This window comes from Taudactylus pleione, unplaced genomic scaffold, assembly GCF_031769625.1.
Source record: "Taudactylus pleione unplaced genomic scaffold, aTauple2 ptg000707l, whole genome shotgun sequence".
Classification (NCBI taxonomy): Eukaryota; Metazoa; Chordata; class Amphibia; order Anura; family Myobatrachidae; genus Taudactylus; species Taudactylus pleione.
Window position 1 is genome coordinate 15,368,206 of NW_028285109.1, and position 26,795 is coordinate 15,395,000.

A 26,795-nucleotide genomic window follows, 5' to 3' on the forward strand; every position below is an offset into this window, starting at 1 on the left:
TAAAAATAAATTGTAAAAAAATACCGGGGGAAGCCCTGTGATAATAACGCCACCTGGAGGTGGCGTTATCCAGGGTCTCCCCCGGTTACCGGGCTCCCACTCTGCTCTAACGGGGAGAGCAGAGGCGGGAGCCGGTACCAGTAATCAGCTATGTGGTCTAAGCAGACCGCAAGCTGATTACTGTAAAAAAAAGAAAAAAAAAATTAAACATTTTTTTTTTTACTTACCTGACTCCAGGGACCGGTGATCAGGCCTCCGGTGATGGCTCCTCTCCGGTCAGCTGGTCTCCCACAGTGCACTGGGGCCCGGTCATCAGGTGATCGGGCCCCAGTGCAGTATGGGAGATCACCTGATCGGGAAGCCCGGAGAAGATCACCGGAGGCCAGGAGGATGCAGGTATGTCTAATGAAGGGAGGGGGGGGGTCGCGGGGGGGGGGGTCGGGGGGGTCCGCGATCGCGGGGGCGGGGCTTAGCGTTGGTGGGGGGTAGTAGCGGTGGTCGGTCGGCGCATGCGCGGGCTCTTAGTCGCGGTATTTTTTCCGAAAATACCGCGACTAGAGTGCGGATGGGATCCGCAGGGACAGAGCTTTATCGCAAGCTCTGTCCCTGCAAGGGATTTATAGTAAATCCCTGTGATATTGCCTGAATTCGCAATGCGAATTCACTCGGTAATATCACACTACAATCCGCATTCAATATGCGGATTGTAGTAAATAGAGCCCACAGTGTTGTTACAGAAGTTTGTAAGAGGAACTCTGATTCAGAAGTCTGATCGCAGTTGCAAGGAAGGCTGCATGAGACTGTGGCCCCTATTTACTACAGTCCCATTTAGTGTGATATTTCCGACTAAATTCACATTGCAAATTCAGGAAATATCACATGCAGGGGCAGAGTTTGCAATAAAGCTCCCAGGGAAAAGGTGTTTGTGCAGGCGCAGCTGACGTATCCACCCCCTTACGCGACCTCCCCCCCGCCGTTCAGCTTACACTTACCTCCGGTGATCGGTGCTCCGGTAATATCCTCTGGGCCTCCGGTCAGCTGGTCTCCTGGCTCCTGCTCTATGCAGCAGCTGACCAGGGTCACAGTGCAGGAGCCAGGAGACCAGCTGACTGGAGCCCCAGAGGACATCACCGGAGTACAGATTACCAACCCCTGGATGCAGGCAAGTGCAAAAAAAAAAAACAGCGACCACAGGGGCTGGCTTACGCCTCTGCTCTGCCTGTTAGAGAAGAGCAGGAGTCGGGGAACTGGGGGAAACCCTGGATAATGCCAGCTCCAGGTGGCAATATTATCACAGGGCTTCCCCCGGTATTTTTTCACAATATATTTTTTGTAAATCTGGGCAGATCACATTTCCCATTACAAGTATGGGAAATGGGATCTGCTAACTAAGAATGTGATAATTAGGGTTTGGAGTACAATTTTGCGATTCTACTCCACTTACCCTTTAGTAAATTCATGAGATACTAAAATAATGTGAAAGGGTGTGAAAATTATTTTAGTAATAATATTGTTAATAAATATGCCCCTGTGTGATTATAAGCCTGTGTGTGTGTGAAGAGGCTGCACTATGCGGTGTCTGCACAGTACATTTCCATATAAACAACATGGGATATACAGAGAGATGGACTGGGGACAAGCCACCTATATATTGTCTGCTGACGAGCAAAGAGAGGTACAGTGCCAGACGACCCCCTATGAAGAGATGTACATAGTTATTTACACAATGCATCCTATGTCATATGCTGGAGTGGAAGTACAGAAATGTAAATAAAGTTCACAAATTCATTGTGCTGCACTGCATTCATTACATACCTGTCTAAATGCCTGTGTCTACATTTTGTGTAGTTTTTTTTTATTAAATCTGTGCAAAGACCCCATGTATACTTAGTGTCCACACCCATGAGCAGGGGCATCTTTAGAGAGGAGGGGGCCGTGTGCATCTCCCCCATCACGGGCCCCCTCCTCTCACCCCAGCGGCCAGCAGCCGACTGACCCGGGTGACTGGCCACCGCAAAATCAGTAGACTCTGGGCACTAGAGTGTGCCCAGAGTCTAATGCGCTTGTGCAGATCGCCAAGGAAATAGCGCGGCCGCCATTTTCCCGGTGATTTCCTCACAGCGCATGATCAAAACGCTGGAAAAATGGCCATGACGGACATTTTCCGGTGTTTTGAGCAGCCCTGAGAGACCCGACGTGGGACTCGGAGAGGTAAGTTTTAGATAACATGGGTGCACACCCTGCATCCATTATAGATACGCCCCTGCCCATGAGCTAGCCTGGGCAGAGGAAGGTGACAGAGAAGAGGTGCACTGCCTACACAGGCACCATACAGTACATTACCTGCACAGTGACAGGAGGTAAAGCTGGGTACACACTATTAGATAATTGATGCCAATAACATAAATGCTCCAATCCGATGGAGCACCCGCAAACACTGACCAATTTCTTGCTCAGTATGTTCTTTTGGTCTGTTCAACGGGATCGGGAGGGAGATAGAGTGTCCATTTCCGACTACAAAGCCGCTGCTAAAGATAGGGATCATTGATCACTATGAATAACACAGCTACGATCAATGGGGTAAGTGAAATAGGGAAAATGGCTTTTATGCTACATCCTGCGGTTGATGAACACCTGGGGGTGTAGTTACCAAAGGGCGGGTTTATTGAAGTGGAGGTGTTGCAACCAATCAGATTCTACATCATTATTTATCTAGCTCCTTCTAGAAGATAATAGATAGAATCTGATTGGTTACTATGGCCAACACCTCCACTTTTAGAAACCCGCAGTTTAGCAAATATATCCATGTAGGCAGCCCATGTGTGTGTGCCAATAGTGAAATTGCTTTGGAAATGTCCATTTAAAAAATATATATATATGTTCAACTCCATGAATAAACACGTGTCCATAGTTCCAATATTCAACTGAATATGGAGTATAAGTTATGACATAAATAAAGGGGAGAAAAAGCAGATATTAAGCTACACTGTAGATATGTTATAACTGTTCATTTCTCTTTTCATGACATTACTTGAAATAGATTTCATAAGCTATTTCGTCAGCTAGAGTAATTTCCTTGCTGAGATGAGAGACAGAAAAAACACCCTCACATTTTAGAATTTAGATTTTTCCATCTATACATTTTCTGGCCATCTTCAATAACAAGATCACAATGTTTATTTCCTCCCACTAAAAACAAAGCTGAAAAGGTTCCTGTGTAATCTTTACAAACAAGAATCATACAGTATATTTTCCCAAGAAAAAAAAAGGACTTCCAGGGAAAATTGTCATATGATCACTTGCCCTTAGGTGAGTGTATAGCAAATCTAGCGAGGACAGCTCATATCCAGCAAGGAGCAGAGGAGATGGATGAGGAGCGTGAGAGGGCAGCAGGAGGACATTTAATCCTCATTAGGTGAAACCTCATCTACGGCTTAAGGAAGAAGGACTTGGTTCTCTGTTCTCTCCAAGAAATAATTCTCGGAGAGAAATCTTATTATACCAGTTTGATGAATACCATGGGAATACAAAGACAGCCTTAATAAATGATGACTTGTTTCTGGGGCAAAGTGGGAAGTACATATAAGGTGGCAACATCAGAGCTCAAGGGAGTTCGCACCTGTTCTAAGGATCTTCACCAAGGTGACACAGAGCTCACGTCCTAGCTCTTCATATTTCTGCTCCCCATCAATCACCCTTCACTTCCAAAAGTAGAAGTCCGACTGCCCTGTGAGCGAAACATGCTGAATCAATTCAGAGGCATGAAATAAGCCTCTTATCTCTGACTGTGCAGCACAGCCGCTGCATGGAGAACCGTAACACTCCCTAACACCAGAATTACTCGGGCTTCATAGTGCTTGACTACACTGCATGCCATGACATAACATTTCAACATGGGATTGCTTGATCCAATAATGACAATATGCTCCAGATCTTGGTATAAGTACAAAACTCAGAATGGTACCAATACCATTAAGATAAACCATGACTTTATTTATGTTTTGAGGGAAAAAATCTATTTATTGACAAATATTTTCATTAACATCAAAACTAAGATGAAATAGAATTTAAGCCAACCAGCTAACAGTTAGTTAATAACACTACAGGTAGCAATCATTGAGTGCATTTTAGAGAGTGGAAGTTTGTTCCAAGATCAGATTCACTTTCAGAAAAGATGCTTAACCCTTTACAGACCTGTCTACATTTTGGTGCTTGTCACAAGATCTGCACCTCAGTTTGGTTTAAGCAGCACCTCACTTACACACAGAAGGGAGGACAGGCTTCATGAATATTGGTCAGGTAGAGCCTCAGTGATGTCATTAGCACCTAGTGAATAGATAGGCTGTGTTGTCATGAATAATTGGTTCAATGCACAAAGTTACAGCTTCCTCTGTGTATAGTTGACAGGTGCTCTTTAAAAATAGTGATTTTTTTTTTCTATCTTTTTTAATTTATGTTTTACAGTTGGCTAAAAGTTCATTATAAAATACGACTGACGGAAAGCAGATACTTGTACGACCTAATTGTATGGCAGGACTCATAATTGGTTTATTAATTGTCAGTAGATACTGATTTTGCAAAACTGTGTCTCCCAGTTTAAGGACCTTGACTTTAGAGATCTGAGCATGAATGGATGCCACCAGAATGAGGGGAACTCATGTCTTTTCACTTAGACTACAAGCTTTGTCACCCGTATATTCCAAAAAAAATAAAAATTTATCTGCAATATGCAGTATCGTAAATAGACATGCTGAATAGGTTCTGATCTAGAAGAAGTTAAACAGTTCATTTTAAAGGGAGCATTACCTTATTCTCTGTCTTGCCATCATTTACTTAGCAGGATTTCAAAACATATTTGTATTGGCCTGAGATGATGTCATGTGATCTGTTCTATAAACAACATCTGTAATAGATAAGGTCTGTGTAATGATCACAGTGGGTGAGGTAGGAAACAGCGCATATTGCTTCCGTTATTAATTGGATTAAGACTTTCATTCGCAGAGGGGAAAAAATCTAATATTAAACAGACTTTTGTCACATGGACTTTATCTGAAAAGCAAGCGAAGATCATAACACAAGATATTTTAAGCTGACTCCTCGATGCAATGAGGTATTACAGTATGCAGATGGCTGGGTGCAGATTCAGTAAGAACACAACATTTATCACACCTTCAGATATTGATGAACATTCACATACATTTACTAGATCTATATGCAGTCTCTATAAGAACAGCTTCTGCTGAGGTGGTATACAGATTTTTATCATCCTTACTGAGATGCTAATACATCCTCGGAAGATCCCTACAGCAGAATCCTGGCCTTATAGGTCTTGCTGCAAGAAAGCCAACCTAGCTTTGGTAGGTTAATGTCTACTTATTCGTACAATCACCAGTGTGCTATATATAATGTATGGAACATAACTTGTCATATCTTTATCATATTCTCCTGTTTAGAAATCCCAACTGTTCTAGGGAGAATTCTGCTCTTTATATAGTCAAAGATGGATACAAATCTATCACTCTCATCCCACACACATATTAGTATGCTAGGGTGAAGAATTAAAATTACTTCAAACTAAAAGTAGAATAGAATAAGAACAATGTAATTGATAAGCTAAAATTGTCAAGGCACACAACATTTTTCAGCATAGATTTTATCTTTACAGTCCCTTAGTTCACATTATGCTACTTTGTGGTGCCCTCAGTTCCCATTATGCCACTTTGCAGTGCCCTTTGGGCCTGATTCAGAGCCGGACGCTCTGACCAGAGCGCTCGCTCTGAATCAGGGCCCTCCTCCATGAAAATGGAGCGTCCTCCTGGACGCTCGCATAGCTGTGGGTGACCACCCACAGCTTATGCGAGCGTCCATGATGATGGTCGCGATGGTCAAGACCATCGCTACCATCGGGCTTGCGATGGAGACCCTGCAGTAGGGTCTCGCTGCCGCAAGCCCTGGAGTGATTTTGGCTCTATCAGAGCCAAAATCACTCCCACTGACATCACTAGTGATGTCAGTGGGGCCGGCTTCAGACGGTAGGCGTTCCCATGGGAACGCCTCCATCTGGCAGCCACGCCCCCGGCACGCCCACCAAAGGGGGCGTGCTGTCAATCAACATCAACAGCACGCCCCCTTTGGTGCGAGACCCGGAGCGACGGAGAGCCCGTCGCTATCCGGGTCTCGCGCATGCGCATGATGGAGCTCCCTCCGTCGTGCGCATGCGCAGTGGGGCAACATCGACCCGCTTGCGAGCGTCCTGCACTCACGAGCGGGTCTGAATGACCCCCTTAGTTCCCATTATACCACATTGTAGTGCCCTTAGTTCCCAATTTGTAGTTCCCTTAGTTCCCATTATACCACATCGCAGTGCGCTTAGATCCCATTGTGCCACTTTGTAATGCCCTTAGTTCACATTATGCCATATCGTAGCATCTCTTACATCACATTATACCACTTTGTAGTGCCCTTAGTTCCGATTATGCCACATCGTAGTGCTCTTTGTTCACAATATACCACATCATAGTGCCCCTTAGATCTCATTATACCATTTTGTAACACCCATAGTTCACATTGTGCCATTTGTAGTGCCCTTAGATCACATTATACCACATGGTAGTGCCTCTTAGTTCACATTATACCACATTGTAGTGTCCCTTAGTTCACAATATATCACATTGTAGTGCCCCTTAGTTCACATTATACCACTTTGTAGTGCCCTTAGATCACATTATGCCACTTCGTAGTGCCCCTAAACCACCACAGCACAACAAAAATCAAATCACTGCTTTAGATCAATAGAAGTGCTGAATCTGTTTCATATTTTAACTTCTGTGAGAATGCCAAAGAGAGGTCAGCCAATGACACATGGCAATGGGGAGTGGGGATAAGGGAAGAATGAAAAAGTATCACCCTACTCACAGCTCTCCAAAGTGGAGTCCTGGAAAACATGGCTGAACAGAACAGGTCCTGGGGATCCTATCACCCTACCTTGTACTATAGCTTTAAATGTATACAGCAGGTAGTGTGGCTGCACAGACCAATACAAAGCAGCTGGGAATAAATGCTTTAACAATTACAAGGACATCTGGGGGCACTCTAGTTTTCCAGTATTAAACTATATTTCTGATACCACAAAGTGCATTTTTCAAAACTTGAATATATCCTTTAGCAATATTTATACTTCAGGTTTCTGTTTACTATTAAACTATCTACTAAAGGGTTACCAACATCTGTGTACTGTGGTATGTTCTGCCAAAGAAACTATTTGCCATGCTCTTTGACATTTTTCTCCTGCGAAAGCTTGCTTAATAAGCATTGCATCCATACATGTTCCAGTGCAATCCTCTTATGTGGGGTAAACACTTGAATGACAAATCGTTAGATCTGTCGACCTGCTGACAGATCTAACAATTTGGCATTTTTATGCACAAACGATTTTGTGCATACACACTTACAGTACCAATCAGCCGCCCGATATATCTGGCCAGAAGAACCAGCTGTGATGTCATGATCGCTGGTTCTTCTGGCCAGCATATGGGTCAGTCAGTTGGTCGTGTGTACACGCAAGAAGATGTGAAAGATATATCTTTCAGATATAGGGCATCGGCTGCAATTAGAAACATCTTTCACAGACATATGTGTACACACTGCCAGATGGACAGAAAGATTTGTCGGCTGTAGGAACGATATACTGCCAACGCCATATCAGGATGGCGATGGCAGCCCACAGAAAATTATTTAATTTAATTCAATAAAATAAAATAGTCTGAAATACTGATTATTCAATATTATTTATTTTTTTCTATTTTTAATAATTGAGTTACATTTTTTTTTTTTTTACTTTTGGAGATAAATGCAGGACTGGGTGATACTGGGTATACAGTTATCTCACCCAGCGGCCGTCCCACCAACCGAGTGGCCGATTTGGCAAGCTATAGACACTTACCAATTGGCCGCTCATGTCTTGCCTGACATCACAACTGCCCATCCAGTTGTGATGTAAGTGTCGCGGTCCCTGCGACCAGTGTATGGGCGGTCAGTGGGTCACGCGTACATGCAGGCAGAAGTACCAATATATCTGCAAGATATAGCGGCATCAGCTGTGCTGCAGGGCCGACCTGATATGTCTGTGAATTATGTCATTCGCAAACATATCATCTGTACACACAGACAGATGCACATAGCAACATGCCGTTTGTTGGTTGCACGAACAACATATCGCATTGTAAGTACCCAGCTTTAGACTCCCCTTACCACTGGCAGCCAATATCAGTAGCTGAGTAGCTGCCCTGGCGTAAACAGAGCAGCAATAACTGATTTTATATGGTCGCAATAAGAAATCATGGTAATCATCACTTCATAATAATAATAGACTTGTTAATATTAAAACTTAGACCTGATCATATGAAGAGACACAGATTGGTTGTCTACAGTATGTTCTACATATTTGTGTGATCTCCAAGAATCCGTGCAAGAGTGAGGAAGTACAGCAATAAAATCTAAGTTTTGCAAATTACAAGAAATCACTAGAAATAAAACACTTCCTTAAAGCTCAGCCTGTAGTTTTAAACAGGCCAGTGTGTGTGAAATGAGGGACAGAAGGTACACACGGTAAGACAGCAGCTAGCCCCGCTGTGATGGAAGTTTGTCACAGAGTGAAAACTCGATGTCCGCCAGCAAATGCCAGGCACTCGCAGCAGATAAGCTTCAGAGGATAATGTTGGATTACACTTGTGCATCAGTGTGTGAGTGGCAACTTCAAGTTGGATTGGATATTTCCCATTGTAAAATGTGCCTGAATCCGTTGAAGCGGCTGCTGCGTGATCCATGAGACAAACACGCTGTCGTTTCTGAGAAGTACTATACAAACCAATTCAATTATCTTCTGCAGAAAACGCAGCACTCATAGAATTGCTACATTTTTTGGATACCAAGTTCCTTCAGGAGGAAAGTTGCTTGTAAATGGAGAAGAAGCAGAAGTGCAATACAGTAATTACTTTCTATGCATGCACAGTAAATAGTTGAATCCAATAAGGAATTACAGCTAAAACATATCCCCTTTACATTTAAAGAGAAACAAAATAAATTATTTAGAATTTCTTTTATTTAGCAAGGCTTCACATTTATAATCCAAAGCGCTTAATCATTGTCTAGTCACAATCACTACTTTTAAACATTGACAGTATCTCTCCTGGTCTGTGTTTAAGCCCCCCCCCCCCCACCACCAAGGGAAAACTATGTTCTGACCCCAGAAAGAAATTTAATGAGCAAACAAATGAGAGCAGGACCAAATATGGGAGGGCGAGGATACTAGTATAACACATTCACACTGCACTGAAAGCCCTGACCAATAGCAGTTTGAATATAAAACATTTTTTTCATATATTTATATTCACGATGACAACAGTTGCTGGGCAACCTGCAATGAGACACACATACTGGCACATAACGCAAGAAGAGACTTCATTGCATTGCGTTATTTTCAGGACTTTGGAACTGTGTTGTCTTCCCCCCACAATGCGGGATCAGACATATTATTTCCGATCGGCATTGATAACATAACTTCCGGAAGTGGTGCACGGATTGGCTAATAAGGTGTTTTCGTTGCCTATTCACACTGTAATAAGCCACAGCAGTTTGCTGAGACAGTATGTTCCCTTGAGAAAGGTAGTTTATCACTGAAACAGCAGTTGGGCCAGGACTGAAATACCATCATGTACTATGGACTGGATTGATTTGTTACGTGTATAATGTTTGGCAACATGCTTAGCAATGAGGCTTGTATATAGAAGAAATGGATCATTGATATTTTGCATCCAATACCTGAGTGCTGGTCTTTACTGGTTGCATTGCTGGTATTTGGGCTTGACTCTGAGATTTACGCTACTGAAATCGCCATTACATTCAGAACGTAGAGCATAGGGACACCCACTCCTGCCATATATGTCCGAAGGCGTGCAACAGCATAAACAATGGTAATCAACGCACATCAGCCAGTCAGGCAGCATGGAAGTCAGGTCTGACCTGCCTCAAACACTGCAGATCTCCTGACACACAGAGAGCTCTCATGCTGTGAAGGAGATCGCAATGGCTAATTTATGCATGGCCATAAAACAGCGTTTAAATGGTCTGACCCACCTGTGTTTTTATAACCAGCCTCCTGCTACCACCCCCAAACGCTAACTTAGCGAGTGGTTCCTCTGTACGAACGTAAAAATCGCTTTGCAAAAATCCTGAATCAGGTCCTTTGTGTTTATACTGTGGTATAAGACCTTGCACATGGACTGAAGAAGTAACTATATGTATGCTTAATTTTAGGCACAAATATAATCCTGCAGATGCATGCAAAAATTTGCATACAGATGTGTCCTCATTAAACTATCCTCAAATCGTGCCTTCACAGCTGCCCACTATCACTGTTCTGAGATGGCGATATTGATGTGAGAAAAGCAGTGGCATGTTTACCAAAACTGTACTTGTTAAAGAGGCAATAGCATCCTCCCCATGCAAGGTGATACCCACCGCCTGCACTATGCTTTGATAAATAGCAAAAAACACGCAACTAATTCTGGGGAAAATAGCCGGGTTTGTTCTGTGAACTCTGTACTGTGGCCTGATTCATTACGGACCGCTATTGCTAAAGTGTATGCAGACGGGCGATTGTTGGGTATTGTGCATGCATCGCAGTGCGCTGTGTGCGATCACACAGAGCCATCGCAGAGTGATTGACAGGCAGTGAGCGTTTGGGGATGGTGGTCGGAGAAACGCAAGTGTGCCTGACTGTTTGAAAGCAGCTGCATTGGCGTGCATAAATTAGCCATTGCGATTGTATACGCATCTTGTGTACTCACTGCGTACTACGAGGTTAGTGATGTTTATGGAGATTTGCAAGGTATTACAGATTTGAGATAGAGGCAGTGGGCGTCTCTATGCTGGCATTGCGATAGCAATCATTAGCATATTTTTGCAGCAGACATGCATGCGATTACGGAGCTGCGATCGCAATAGCAATCCTGTGAATATAGTAGTATGATTGTTATTAATGTTGCACAATTTGAGATATCTAATCTGAAGAGCTTCAAGTCCCCAGAACATCTTGCCAGCCAGAAGCTGTGACTTCTGGTTCAACGGCAGCTTAAGAACCACAGGTTGTTGCTGTAGATGAATTATGAAATTCTGCAGCTCATTCCAAGACATTAATAATAACCTATGTAAATACGCAAACAAATCACGTCCTTCTGCAATTATTTATAATCATTTATTTATATAGTTCCATATGTTACACAGTGCTGTACAGTGAATATTTCCTCATTCATATCAGTCTCTGACTTAATGGAATTTACAACCTAAGGACCTCATTAAGAAATGTACGCAAACTCTGATGCGCCGGTCTCCTACTGCGAGATCTCTTTCAATGCCCCAAAGTCGCAGTCTGTCGTTTGGGTGCGGGGAGTTGGTGGAGCCGGCCTGCATTCCCGGAAACTGGGGAGTGTTGCCCCCGTTCTCTGGGAGTGCAGGGGTCAGGGTCTATGTCTTCCAACACAAACTTTCTGACCCAGGCTGAGCAGTTCCGTTGTCCATTTTGAGTAAGTTTAAGCTTACTCAGATGGGCGATTACTGTGGCCATAGAAAACGATGGTCAGGAAGGTGATCAGATGCTGGCATGAGGAGTCTATTACCTACAGGCACCTCTTGCTGCATTACCATATGTTAGCATCGCTGCTGCGTTCAAAGATGCAGGAGCCAGCGCTAACTCCGTCCATCTCTGAATCAGGCTCTAAATTCCCTACCATAAAAACACTAAAGCTGGGTACACATTAGCCGATATGTATACGAAATGTCGTCCGATCCAGCGGATTGGGACGAATCATCATCAATATCGGCCAGTGTGTATGCATTCTAACGACCAAGTGTGCTCCCATTTGGTCATCAGTTGCATCGTCAGGTCGTCCCTACATGCAGCTCAATCTGAATGCGGCTCGTGCAGACGTATGGGGTGGTCGGGCACTGGATTGTGTAATCACAAGCCCGTTGGCAGTGTAGTCAAGTGTGTACCCATCTTAAAGATCCACATTAGTTAAAATAGCAACAAGACAGCAATTGTGTCTCTGCGATACAGCTACCCTGGGGTCTGTTCAATCTGACTGTGACCAGGCAAAGCCCACGTTGCTTTTGCTAGCTACACTTATTTTTAATGCTGGAATTGTATTTATTAAATAAATAATTTTCTGCATTTCAAATATATTGCTATATAATATAGATGGCACAAAAAGCATGACAGTGTCACAAACAAACAGACATACATATGCATGTTGTTATAACGCTGTTAAATTCTGAAAAATGCTGTCATATAGCACACAACGCCACAGTCACGGTGTGATACAACTGTCGGAGAGTAATTGTAATGTAGAAAAAGCCTGGCTAAAGGCCCCAATACACCTACCGACGGATTGCCAAATCCTGTGATGGGATCGGAAACACCATCGATGTTCCTCGACCTGTCAGAGGATCGGTGAAATTCTCCATGTTAAATGTCACCAATTTTCAAATCACGATCATATTTTGATCGTGATAGTCACACCAGTGAAATCCAACATGTTGGATTTCACAGTTTCTGCAACCCGGCATCTCAGGATTGCAGGAACGATCCGTCGCTAGTGTATGGGTCTATTTACCCTTGGGCAACAAATCAGTATGTAGGGAAGCACAAAAATTAAGCTCAAGTGGTCCTTACATTAAGCTGCTAGTGAACACAAAGATGGACATTTTACACAGTCATAAGGACTGTATGTGACACAAAATTGCTATCTGGGTTTAACCTGTTTGCTACTGTATGAAGGCTAAATGCCTCTTTTCTTTATGCTGAAAATTTGTAGAACCTGGATTTATGCAGCAAGATAGAAACGATGGCCCATTCCATGTAACTTTTCTTGGTGAATTACATCTAACAAAACCAAGACACACTGCAATATGATTTAAATACTATTACGTTTTTAAAAATTACTTTTAATGCTATTTACGAGTATTGACTTACAATTTAATCATTTTATATATTTGCTAGTAATTCAATTATATAGAAATCTGATCTGAATGAGGTGCTGCACAACATTAATCCGTCAGTCCATCATGTGTTTGGTTCAAAGATTACTATTTAAGCTTGCAGTTTAGGTAATGGGGCCACATTCAATTAGCCACAGAAGCCACAGGAATGACAAAGGCTAATTCTGCCCGCCATCCAGGGACATAACCAGAAAGTGATGGGCCCCATAGAAAAGGCAGCCCCTGCACTCACTATAGCTACGCCCATGCGCCACCTATAGAGGTGGAAGCATAATCAGCCTACCTTAACTGTATGAAAAATATTTGCAACGCAAACTGCCAGCAGCTGATAGATATTCAAGATCAGGACTTAACTTCTATTCTCTTCTAGATTTGTGGCCCCTGTACTGGAAGCGATCAGCCTCGTCACACAGGCCAACTTTTCATCTTAGTAAGGGCTCTCAATAACCAGTGTCAAATTATTTTATTTAATAAGTGTTTTGGAATGCTATTTACAGCAATGTAACAGGAAAGCATTACCATTTGCACTTGTAGTGTGGAGCGTTTCAGTGCATATTTGTGGACACTGCATGCAACATTTTCTTGCTATCAGAAGTAAATGGGTTGTTACTAACAACCCCTTATCTTCACCGGACGATCATTTTCATGTATGTCAAACATGATCTAATTTAACATACCTTGTCATTAGCGTTTAACACAATGATTAAGCGCCATAAAATCCTGTTAAGATTTGTTTTCCTTCTTTCTTGATTATGGGTTGATCTTTAGGGTATATACTGTATTTTACTATTGTTTATGTGATTGTACTATACTATGGGGCCTATTCATCATCGATAACAGTTACTGGGCCACTCATCATCAGGGGTCCCAAAAGGACCACCTGTTATTCAGCAGAGTTTGCTTGCGAGAACAAGCACCATCTTCAGATGGCGCTTGTTCTCAGATCCCCGATCCTTCCTATGGGAAGGAGTTCCAGGGATGAGAAGAGGGATCCGCACGGATCCCTCCGCTGCCTTCTCGCTACCTCCCTGGTGGCTTTGCACATGGATAACCTCGGGTCACCCATGCATAGCCGCGCAGACGGGGAGGAGGTGAGTAATGCAGCTACTACTGTAGCTGAGATACTGAGGGGACAGCTGCTTTTGTAGTAAAGCACCTCTAGGGGCTTCAGATTACATCTGTCACTCATCAAAACCAGTTAGAATTCTAAATGATTTTAAATGAACCAAAGATTAATAGTTTTCCCCACACATATAGAAAGAAGTCTGTGTGATGCTGGATACACACTGGCACAACACGCCCCCTGGCCAGCGAGACTCGCTGCCAGATGATCGTTGTTCAGTGGTTATGAACAGTGGTGTAACTTGGGGAGTCGATCAGGACAAGTGCCCTGGGCGACATGGCAGGCCAGGCAGACCGCTGGCCAGGGCATCATACCCGCACCACCGCCCCTGCCACCAATGGACCCGGACTGAAGAATACACTTTGATGTGACTAACGAGCAGGCAAGAGTGACTGCTGGTGCTGGCTAGGGCTGACCATAGGAGGAGCTGCAGCAGAAGAGCACAACCCCTCCCAGGCAGTCTTCCCATTCTCTATCCTGAGAGTTCCGAAGCGGCTAGGTGTGTATTCGTTTTTTTGCAGGGGGGTGGGAGACGGACTGCTGCGATGTATTTATTTGGCTGGCTGCATTTGTGTGAAAGAGGTGTGTGTCTGTGTGTGTATCTGTGTCAGAGTGTGTGAGTCAGTGTACCAGTATCAGAGTGTGTGGGCATCTGTGTCAGTGTGTGTCTGTATTTGTGTCAGAGTGTGTGTGTATCAGTGTGTGTGTGCATCTGTGTCAGTGTGTGTGTGTATCTGTGATGGTGTGGCTGAGAGGCAACACGTGGGGAGGCAATGGTGTGGCTGAGAGATGACGTGGGGGGAAGCGCTGGTGTGGCTGAGAGATGACACAGGGGAAGCAATGGTGTGGCTGAGAGATGACACAGGGGGAAGCGATGGTGCGGCTGAGAGATGACGCGGGGGAAACGATGGTGTGGCTGAGATGGTGCGAGGAGAGGTGATGGTGTGGCTAGGAAACGACGCAGGGGGGGAGGTAATGGTGTGCTGAGATATGACACAGGGGGGGAGGAAATGGTGTGGCTGAGAGACAATGCAGGGGGGGCGATGGTGTGCTGAGTGGCGCAAGGGGGTGGTGATGGTGTGCTGAGAGACAATGCAGGGGGAAGTGATGGTGTGACAGAGATGACACAGGGAGATTGTGTGGCTGAGAGATGCAGGGGGAAGGAAGTTACACAGGGGGAAGAGTCTGGTTGAAGCGCTAATGTATGAGGATCCGCATTGTGGGAAACCACCATATAGGTAAGGTGCATATGGAATGGAAAGGAATGTTCCCAGAGTGACAAGAAATAGGTGGTGTGTCATATGGGCACATCCCATTTTCAGTGACCCGCCCATTTTTTTCCTGCAGACCTTAGGCATGCAAATATTTGTGTGTGTGTGTGTGGTAGGGGGCCGTTCTTCAACTTGCCCTGGGCTCCAAAGACCCTAGTTACGCCACTGGTTATGAACAACCATCACCTGCAGATATACAGTATCTGCAGATCAATCGATCTGCAGATATATCTGTCAGGTGTGAACCCAGCTTGGCTCTGATAGATGTTTAACTATATATCATAATGCTACTGTATATTGTATGTACTTTAGTTTATACATGGATAACAGCCTTCTAAGTGCCACAGTTAATTGAGAACATTTGTTTAGAATAAATGCAGTTAAATTTGTGCCTTTGAAAAAGTTTTCAACATTTTTCTCACAAGCTTTTCATAATGATTTTAAAAGAATATCAATTGTAAAGTCCCCATAGTACCTTATTATTAGGATTTTACATTGCTTGCAAGCACAAGGCTCTAATTAGTAGCACTATATAAGGATGTTTACTTCTACAATTGTCAGCACTGAATGCAAAAAAGATGCAGAAAAAGGTCCAACCTATACCCAGACATTTAAATAACAATGCACAATTTGAAATGTAGAGGTAGTCTCCAATTATTTCTATTATTTATTACTAATCATTTGGGATTTACTAAGCAAGAGAAAACATATTATTTTTTTTATCTTATCAGCAACTATCACCCCTCTCCTTGTGCCTCCATTATTACCACTGTACGGTCTGCATATCTCAGTGCACTTCTTGTAGTGAACGAGACTTTTCAGGTAATGTGGTCATTTCCTTTATTGACTATTTAAGTGTCATAGAAGACACTTGTTCCTGCCCAATGACACGGCGTCCTGTATACCATTCCTTCACACCTAGCTGTCTCTATCTAAAATGGACATTTGTTATCATTGTGATATGAAATGCCATTTTGTCACATCCTACAAATATGCATAAAGCACCCATTGTAAGGAAATTATCAACAATCTATGTACACTGATTAGATACTACCCTGTGTCTATACTTTCTTGTACATAAAATATCATGAGCGTTTGATCTATGCCACCCTAACCCTTTTTCACCAAACTTAAGCTGCCGAGGCACTGTGCGATATAGCAGCCAATCTGACGGATTGGTACAATATCGATGATATATCGTACCGTGTGTGGGTATGATATCGGCCAGTGTGCGCTCCCATGGGATCGTATCCAAAAGTATAATTTTTCAAGTATTTTTACACATACTTATGTATTTGTTGTATTCATTAAAATACTTAACGCAGGAGATATGACAAATATCTCCTTGTTAAATCAGTCTCCGTTAATTTCCACACTCCCCATATATTAATATGGGGATATGGAAATTACTGTATTCATCAAACACCAAAAATCTCAGATTTTCGGTAATTGATGCCGTTAATTTACGCCATCTGCAGACGGCGTACAGCCCCCCGAAAGTGCTAACAAGCTGCCGTTTAGACGGCACTGCACATTGTATAGCACATATCCCCCCAGTCTGTGCGGTCCCCCTCCCTCTACTCTTCCGGCAGCGGCCGCCCGCTCCTCAGCAGGACACAGATCTTACCCCGGCCGCTGCCTACTAAGGGACCTCGCAGGGCCTGACGCGACGCTCTGGCTCCGGCATAACTTGTGACCCCCCGGCGCTCCATCCTGCTGCAGACTGAGGCATCTCCCCCGGTGGCATTTGTAAGCAAGCATAATAATGAACTGTTTACTTATTGTTGGAGTACTTACAAGTGCAGAGGGGAGATGCTTCAGTCTGCAGCAGGATCGAGCGCCGGGGAGGACATGGATAAAAGTTAGAGAATAGAAATATAAACATATTTCATATTCTTACGGCAGCTGAAAACAATGCTGCGCATGCGCCGATTCTGCAATTAGAAGCGGCGCATGCGCAGAACTGACTGCAACTGCGATAAGGTATGTATAGGCAGGGAAAAGTATCTATTTCCCGAAAAGCTGTCATCGTAAAAATGACAGTTTTTCGTAATAGATACTTATGGAGAGAAGGAATGATGAATTCCTCCTGTAATTAGGTAGAACTCCATGCCAGTTCTAAACCTAATTACCTCCATCGTATGTTTAGTTATGATGAATAGTAGTTCATATATTTATATATATATATATATATATATATATATATATATATATCCTTCAATCATCATGCATTGCAAGCATTACACAACAAAACAATCACATAAGGGACAGCTGCTTTGGTTGTATTCGGGCAGAAATTGTCCAAAAACTACTTCATCTGCCTATTTATTATTTTGTTATTTTCTTATAGTTGCATTTCCATCTGGATATATATAATAAAAAAAATATTTTATTTTTTTATGCAACTATCACCTTTTCCCCTAGCCAAGACGTACAGTGTGGCAAGATTTGTTTAAATGTTTAATGTGATTTACAGTGGAAAAATGCCACTTGTAAGAAACAAGAACAGTAAGTGAATCATCAGCTGGCATGCACAAGGTCGTACATTCTGTTTATCATAAAGATTTCCCCTTTACAGAAAAAGCTCTTTTGTATGATGTCAAATGTGTTGCCACTGGAAATGCTAGACTGCATGAAAAAAACATCATCTTCTAGCCACAAAGTAAATAATGAGCTTCTCCCAACAGCAAGAACTGCAATATTATTATACTAAATAATCATCTGTATTCAGTTTTGTTCTGGAATGGTAATGCAAGGTGAACATAAACAGCGTTTTGTGCTTTCCCCAGTACGATCAGCAAGTCACCTCTCCTAATCTTTTGTGATTTAAGCATCAATATCCTGAAAGGCTCTTCTACTGAGTGAACTATAGGACATACAGATGTGTCCACATACATTTGACTTCCTTGCGCGTTAAACAACCCTTGAAGTCGCGTCAAGCGTAATATATGGGATGCCTATATTCTGCGTGCAACTGCGGCTGTATCTGCATGTGAAATGTTACATTACAGTGTCACAGCCGCTGACACTGTAACACAGCATTTCGCATGCAGTTTCACCTGCGATACACTTTCAGGAGAAAAACACTCTCTGCGCAAGAAGAGTCACACGATACCCGGCGGCTCACTCGCACCAGGCATCTTGCGCAGCGTGGCGTATTGAGGCTGGGTGTATGAGGACACATCTGTACTTTTAAATGCAATCACCACTTTCAAAGACTCTACACACTTTCCTGACATACCTGCCTTGTATTTATTAGAATAAGGAAAGGTTCTGCACAGAACATGCCTTTGCACCACACAATATTTAATGCTGTAAATAACGAGGGTGTTTTATTTTGTCAGTTTATATATTGACTAAGTATCACTAAATTGTGTTTGCATCATATTTGGTGAGCTGGACACATATTTCTACATTCAGTATATCACAAATGAATTCCTGCAGACGTACTAATTAAGTCACCTGCGTTCAAGCATGGATATCATTAATACCTAGGGGCCTATCATCATCGATAAATGGCCCAGTAACCATGGGGAAACACTATTTTCTGCATATTTTACTTACCAGGACATTCATCATCAAGGGTCCCTGATATTCAGCGGACTCCGAAAACTGAAAGTTTTCGAAGTTTGTTGCCGAGAACATGCGCTATGTTCAGGCAGCGCTTGTTCTCAGATCCCTACTCCTTCCTATGGGAAGGAGTTCCGGGGATGCGAAGAGGGATCCGAGTGGATCCCTCCGCCACCTCCTCACTACCTCCCCGGCGGCTGTGCGCATGCGTGACCTCGGGTCACGCATGCGTAGCTGGGCTGACGGGGAGAAGGTAAGTAACGCAGCTACATCTATGGCTGCAATACTAACCGAGGGGACAGCTGCTTTTCGGAGCAGCTGTCCCCGCAACGGAGCAATGGTGAATTGCTCCGGTGTAATCTATCCCCCACTGCGAGTTGGATATCTCTTGCAGCGAGTTCAATGCTAAATCATTGGAGGCCATACAGCCTTGACTGTTAGTTTGTCTTTAGGACAGAGTTCAGAAACACTGCATTAGAGGACACAAGAATTACACAAACATACAAACATAAAACATGCTAATGTCACACAGTCAGATGTTATAACAAGAAACTTATTATGGAGCACTGTCACAAAGATTTAATGACAGTGAAAACAATTATACAACTGCAATTGTCAAAATCAAGCACAATACAGTCCTATGGTGCAGCATAATCTCCACAAAATGACAGGGACATTTATAGAATGTTTCAATTACTATCATAAAAGCGTAAAAGAATGAGTAATGCTATATTTTAGGTTAAAAAAAAACCCAAACAATTACAATTTCCATTTGATATAAAATGGTATATACACACACATTATTGGAAATGTGTTAATTATGTTTTTCTTTATGTTTTGATTGGATGTTGCTTAAATGTTTGTGATTAATAATAAAAAGATATATTATTGTCAAGTAAACTTTGGGCGGTATACAATTAGCCCCAAACATAGGGCCTAATTCAGACCCGCTCGCGAGCGCTGAGCGCTCGCAAGCGGGTCGATGTTGCCCAAGTGCGCATGCGCGAGACCCGAATAACGACGGCCAAACCGTCGTTATGGGTCTCGCACCAAAGGGGGCGTGCTGTCGATGGTGATTGACAGCACGCCCCCTTTTGTGGGCGTGGCTGCCCAGACGGAGGCGTTCCCATGGGAACGCCTACCATCTGGGGCTGGCCCCACTGACATCACTAGTGATGTAAGTGGAAGTGCTTTTGGCTCTGATAGAGCCAAAAGCACTCCAGGGCTTGCGGCAGCGAGACCCTACCGCAAGGGTCTCGTCGCAAGCCCGTTGGTCGCGATGGTCTTGACCATCGCGGCCATCATTTTGGCCGCGATGGTCATTCCAAAAAGGAGCAGGGACGGCCCTGATTCAGATCGAGCGCTCTGTCAGAGCATCCGGCTCTGAATAAGGGCCATAGTTCGGGCGCTGATGGATAGCCACGATCGGCGAAATACAGGGATTATCCCCATTTTTCGACTATGTTTTTTTTCACTCTATCCTATTATTTCAGTCAAAAACACATAGGGTAAGCTCGCAGACCTATGTGTTTTTGCCATTTAGGTGATGAAAACACAACAGTTATCATGGATTATTTTTCGGGACACATCAGGTCCCGCAAATTATCCACGATAAGTGCCGGTGTCGAGCGGCACTTTGCAGCTAATAGGATAGCCCCGCTGCGATCAATTAGAAGTGCTACTTGACTGCTACTAATTGGATACCTTTTTTGTATTACACACATTTCAAGCGGCAGGTAGTAGTGGAAGTAGAGTGAGGATTTCACAATTAAAGATCAAAACAGGTCCTCCTAGAAGGGAAATCTACTAGCCCCTACATTTTACTGATAAAGCAATCCTTAATTGTACAACATCTGCATTTCGTCATAGAGAACTCCATTTAGTCACGCTGCACTTGGAGTGGATGGTGCCAATAATTATAATTATTGTACTTTCTATAAATGGCGCCACAAACAAGGAATACAACAAACAAGTTACAAAAGTAGACTAACACAAATTCTCAACTGACACTGACTCACAACTTCACATAAATACATTATTACAAAGTGCAATAAGCATAATTATGTATAGAAGACAAAGGGGAGGAGTGCCCTGTTCTCATGAGTTTACAATCTAGAAGGGATATGGGTGGACACGATAGTGAGGTGAAAGGCTGTGTAGACAGCAGACATCTGAGGAGGGTTGGTAAAATGAGTTTTAGGGGTACATTTGAGGGCTGAGAGGCTGGATGTATGTCTAATGGAGCATAAGAAGGGTATTCCAGAGGTTTGGAGCAGCCTAGGAGAAATCCAGAATGATAAGTGGTGAGCAGGGAGGAGTTGAGGCGGCAGTCATTGATTGACCAAGGGAGTATGTGAGGAAAAGAGGCTGGAGGTGTAGGGAGAAGTGTGGATGAGGGTTTTTGAGAGAGATAAATTTTTATTTGATTCTAAAGGGACAGAAATACACAGTGTAGCGATTGCCATAGGAATGGATTTACTCCTGATGCTCTGGCCCCCGGTGACTGCCCACATCATTCCCGAAATCATGCTCCATAATGTTGTGTAAACGGCCCTCTGGGGCACATGTGCCAAAATCAAAAGTGTGAGGAGATGAACTTGGTTCCCCCCTGAGCACTCTGTTGATCTTTGAGCGTGCAGAGATTACTGTAGCTACAGCATGGAGGACTGATGATCACTCCTCCATGAACCACACTTTGCTGCGCTCTGTAGGATGGTATGGGGGGAGGATGGTGGATGGGTAATGCCATGGGGGGGATGGGCACATAATTATTGGGCGTGCGTATCCACTAACAGGGTGGGTATGGACACTTGTGGTTGGGAGGACTCTTCCACTGGGGATCTATTACTACACTATATTAATATGTATATAATATTACTATACTAGGGGGAGGGGAAAATACCAATGGGATCTATTGCCCCTGGGCCCAAGGGATCTGTTAACACTCGGCGGTGGGAGGGGTTGGTACAATGGGGGCCTATGAGTTTGGGGCTTATGGTGTTCAAGACACCCACAGGAATAGTTTTGGGTTTTTTTTCAATAAAATCTTTAAATACATTTAAAAAAAATACTTTCTAAATTTAAATACATAAAAGCATGACAATTTCTGAGCGGTTTTGTGGTTACAAAAAAAACAACAAAACAGCATTCCAATGATAAAATACTTTTAATAATCAACATTGCAAAAATTACATTAAGGGGGTTATTTAATAATAATCATTGTTTAGAATCATGATGAGAGAACACTCATGAGATTCATTATGGTACATTTACGAACTGAGTCATTGATCTTTTTGTTCTTACTTATTTACAATTTTATTTTCCGGACGATTAATCCTTTACAGATGTAACATTCTTCTTCTATCTATTGTAAGTGTTGAAAACATTGTATTTAGCAAAATCGCAACAATAATACCGTATATACTCGAGTATAAGCCGAGTTTTTCAGCACAAAAAATGTGCTGAAAAAGTACCCCCTCGGCTTATACTCGAGTCAAGTGTAGCGCTGACCAGACGGAGTTCGGTCAGCGCTACACACTGCCAAACACACAGCCGCCGGAGCTGGCAGCTGCGTGTTTGGTATAATCAGCAGCCGCTGAGAGTCTGTCAGACTCTCAGCGGCTGCTGCTGCTCCCACTGCGGGAGCCATCTTCCGGCTCCCGCAGTGGGTGATGGGAGACACGTCGTCATGACGACGTCTCTCCCATGCAAAGCGGCCGGAGGAGCGGACAGCGGCGGGACCAGGAGCGGGAGTTTAAGGTAAGTGTTTATTTATTTTTTTTATTCTTTTCACGTGTCTCTCTACTAGGGGGGGGGGACTACAGGGGGCACTACCAGGGGGCGATGACTACAGGGGGCACTACCAGCGGGCGATTACTACAGGGGGCACTACCAAGGGGCATTATCAGGGGGCGATTACTACAGGGGGCACTAAAAGGGGGGATTACCACTGGGGGAACTACAAGGGGGGGATTACTACAGGGGGCACTACCAGGGGGGATTACTACAGGGGGCACTAAAAGGGGGGATTACTACAGAGGGCACTAAAAGGGGGGATTACCACTGGGGGAACTACCAGGGGAGGATTACTACAGGGGGCACTACCAGTGGGGGATTACTACAGGGGGCACTAAAAGGGGGGATTACTACTGGGGGTACTACCAGGGGGGATTACTACTGGAGGCACTGAAAGGGGGGGATTACCACTGGGGGCACTACCAGGAGGGATTACTACTGGGGGCACAACCAGGGGGAATTACTACTGGGGGCACTACCAGCTGCTGCCATTTCCCACACTAGGCTTATACTCGAGTCAGTAAGTTTTCCCAGTTTTTTTTGGGTAAAAGTAGGTACCTCGGCTTATATTCGGGTCGACTTATACTCGAGTATATACGGTAATTCATATTACCAAGGACTGTTATTGATGCACAGCATCTGCTATTGACAGTTATATTAATTATGATAGTTTAACATTATAGAAATGTTCTTATTTAAATAGGCCACATTTACAAATTACCAATATTAGCAGAGAGATTAGTGACATTCAATGCATGGATAAAACCCTTCAGCATTTTTCTTGGCATTCTGTGAGTCAACAAACGCCAGCGAACTCTGAAAAAAGTCAGGTGTAAATACAAGAGGCGGACTATTGTACATAGTGTAATCACAAGTGTCAACCACCATTATAATAATTTAAATTTTTAATAGGTTAGGCTGCAATATGAGTAGGTGGCTATAAATCGTAGAGGACTATTGATCATTAGTCCTCCAAGTGTGAGGATTAGGATGATTTTCCATTTATCAAAGTGATTTAAATAAAAAAAAAAGTAATTTAAGAAACAGGAAACAAATATCGCTAAGTAGCTTACTACTTAATCGTGCCGGTCCTTGCAGGTGCGCATGTATGTTAACTGGCTTGCCAGATTTATGCTTTTGATTCCACCTAATTGGATTCTAGGAGCATGAAGGAGGTCCTTATATCAGGTATAGCCATCGAAAGGTTTACTAACAAATGCACGCCGCCTCTTATGCCATTTGATTACTACCTCCCACTCCCGCCTCCAAGATTTTTTTGTCCACGCTGCTCCCCACCTTTGGAACTCTATCCCTCTTCCCATCAGACTCTCCACCTCTCTACAATCCTTCAAACGGGCTCTCAAGACCTACTATTTCATCAAAGCCTTCCAGCTCTCATCTTAACTTGCTGCTACATTCTCCTTCCCCCCCTGTCTACCCCATCTGTGTCACACCTGTTTGTCTGTCCCTCCCCTGTAGAAGGTAAGCTCCTATGAACAGGGCCATCTACCCTCTTGTGCTTCTCCTAACTCTACTTTCATCTACTTCTTACTCCCCACTAGGGCACCTAACACTTGGTTGCTTTGTTCTGTTGCTTATCTAGGTGTTATGGTCGCGAATGTAGCAATGTATGTTATCCATGTCCTGTATTGCATTGTACTGTAAGTCAACCTATTTGTCTATGTACTTTGTAAGGCGTTGCGGAACACTTGTGTTACCATATAAATAAATGATAATAATTATAACTATCAATGGTCTCCATCAATGGTGCCATCGGCACTTTACATTGATGGCGGGAAACCATCAACAGGCATCAGTGCAGGCCAATCAGGGAAGAAGGTGACAACAGGCCAATCAGTTCCACAACAGCTTAAGCCTGTTAGGGGTAATGGGAAGGGTGAGTAAGTAAATAAAATGTTATGGTGGAAAGGGACAGGAGCATTCCATTTTGAAAGGGGAGATCAGAGGAGGGAGGGCCTTATGCTGGGTACACACTTTTGTAAGAAATACACACTTACCATTTGGCCGCTCGATAGGTCTGGCTTATCATCACAACTGGATGGGCAATAAATTTTGCCCGTCCAGTTATGATATTAGTGTCCATACTGCCAGTGCACATGTGGCATCGACTATGCTGCAGGGCTGACCTGATATGTCTGTGAACAACGTCATTCACAGACATATCGGGTGTACAGACCCGTTGATGCAATCGCAAGATATCATGAGTTGATCGAACGAACAATATATCAACAAGTGTGTACACCCATCTTAAGCTAGTATCTTGTCTGGGCACCATGGGTTGTTAATCAGGCCCTGGCATGCTGTGTCAAAATGTAGTGCAGAGGATTGCAGAAAAAGAGGTAAGAACTCATCTGCTCCATGTGTTCATTTACACAAGTGTCATTCGGTGTAACTATTGTTCTTAAGCCCACAGCGAATGAGAGTCACAGTTCACAGTCAGATGATACAAAATCATGTACAAGTCATAAGTTTGCAGCAGGAGAAAGATGAAAAAATAACTTGGGTCAAATATACTGAGTCTTGACCATTCTTTTTATACCTCATTTCTTCAACTGACAAAGAAAACGCATATTAATAAAATAAGAAAACAAAGTGAGTTTAATTGGAGGTCTTCAATAGTGAATTAACTACAGAAGTAGTTAATTAATGGTTGCAGTCTTATCTATAGAAGTCTGAAAAGTACAGCATTTACTATCCATAATGTTCACCCATGCCTTTTATACCAACTAGGAGTCAAAAGACTACAGAAATATATGTCCTATGCCACATAAGTACATGAAATCCAGCTGCTTGCTTTCCTGCAGTAACAAACACATGGACAGCAATATGCTTTAATTCTGGTGACAAATATTTGTGTTCTCACTCGGCTCTGTTATAGTTGTAAGGTAGGTGATGCTACAAACACAGAGAAGGAAACAGGAGCCTTAAAGGTTTGTTAGATTCTTTCTCAAAAACTACAGATCAAGATTTTGGAGGCATATGCATCTCATGGCATGTTCTGATTAAATGCTGGATTTTCACTGTAAATGCCAACAGGTCTCCATAATAGTACACCATATAAGCTAACCTCCCATTACACATTTTGAAAGTGTTGTGTAATGCATAATAATTACTAAAACAGAAACATACCTATAATAGGCAGCAGATCTAATAAGAAATATGTTGCTTTTACTTATTGTTCAATATAAAATATTGGGGTCTATTTATCTAATAGCCACAGCAAAAAAAAAAAAAGTCCTTGCCGCTAAGCACTGCAATAAAAAATATTTTTCAGGATTATTTTCCAATAAGTAACCAGCGGGCATCTGAGTGATGCTTCGCTACACAGCAGTGCTGGCTGGTGGCAGCGAGCATACCCAACCTCCCAACTTCTGCAGGACAGTCTGATTTCCGGGGACTGTCCTGTGATCAGGATGGTCGTCCCGATTTGTGGTAGGCTGAGAGTTATTTCTATAAAAATTTTATTTTTATGTGAAAACTTTCAATCGGGGGTGTAGTCTTGCCCAACAGGGTGTGTCCACACCCACTATGACACAGTCACACATACAGGGTGTTGTAGCTATGCCCCCATCCAGAATGACCACGGGCTGAGGTTGTAAGGAATGAGCATAGGCTTATTCTAGACAACTCAGGCGTGACACAAGATCACTGCCTCTGGAGGCCCAGTCTTGGACCTTTATGTGCAGATTCTTCAAATATTAAAAGTCTAAATAAAAAAATAAAATAAGTGGTTAAAAAAAATAGTAAAAAATAATTTGAATACAGTTAAATGAGAGAACATGTTTTATTTGAAGGAAGACAGTTGGCAGAAAAGGGTCCATCACTGTGCTTTTTAAATATGTAGTGAATGGCTTCCCCATACTTTGCATTAAGAAGCTATCCCAGAAAAATGCCCTACGATGTCCACCCTGGACGGTACCTAGATATGGCTTTCAGGGATGGGCAATAAGTGGACCTCC

The 26,795-nt window shown here is 43.2% G+C and overlaps 1 protein-coding gene across 1 annotated transcript in view; it reads right to left on the minus strand.

Annotated features, from left to right (window-relative positions):
- Window positions 1–26,795, minus strand: part of AVEN (apoptosis and caspase activation inhibitor) — a 584,468-nt gene that overhangs the window by 263,186 nt on the left and 294,487 nt on the right. The window lies entirely within an intron of this gene.